Raw genomic sequence first — 408 nt, 5'->3', positions numbered from 1 at the left:
AAAAAAAAAAAAAAAAAAAAAAAAAAAAAAAAAAAAAAAAAAGAGAAGCTGCTGCTTGTCTGGGTTTGTTACTATGGGGTGCTGCTCCCCCCAAAGAGAAAGAAGAGAGAAATAAAGGAAACAGCAGCAGCAGCAGCAGCAGCAGCAGCAGCAAGAAAAAGAAAAAGAAAGAAAACAACAATAATAATAATAAATAATAATACTAACAACACAACTAAATGTCTAGAAGGAGGTGCATATACACCCCAGCTGCTGCTGCAGTGAGCAGCAGCACCAACTGGTTTGTGTATACAGCAGCATATACACAAACAAAAAAACTTTTTATTAAATATATTCGCTTTTATAAAAACAAAATAATAAAATAAACTAAATCTAATGCTGCAACACAAATTTAAACACAACAGCAGC

The sequence above is a fragment of the Eimeria mitis genome, genomic scaffold (assembly GCF_000499745.2).
Source record: "Eimeria mitis Houghton genomic scaffold, Emh_scaff5610, whole genome shotgun sequence".
Taxonomy (NCBI): domain Eukaryota; phylum Apicomplexa; class Conoidasida; order Eucoccidiorida; family Eimeriidae; genus Eimeria; species Eimeria mitis.
This window is presented reverse-complemented; position numbering follows the sequence as displayed.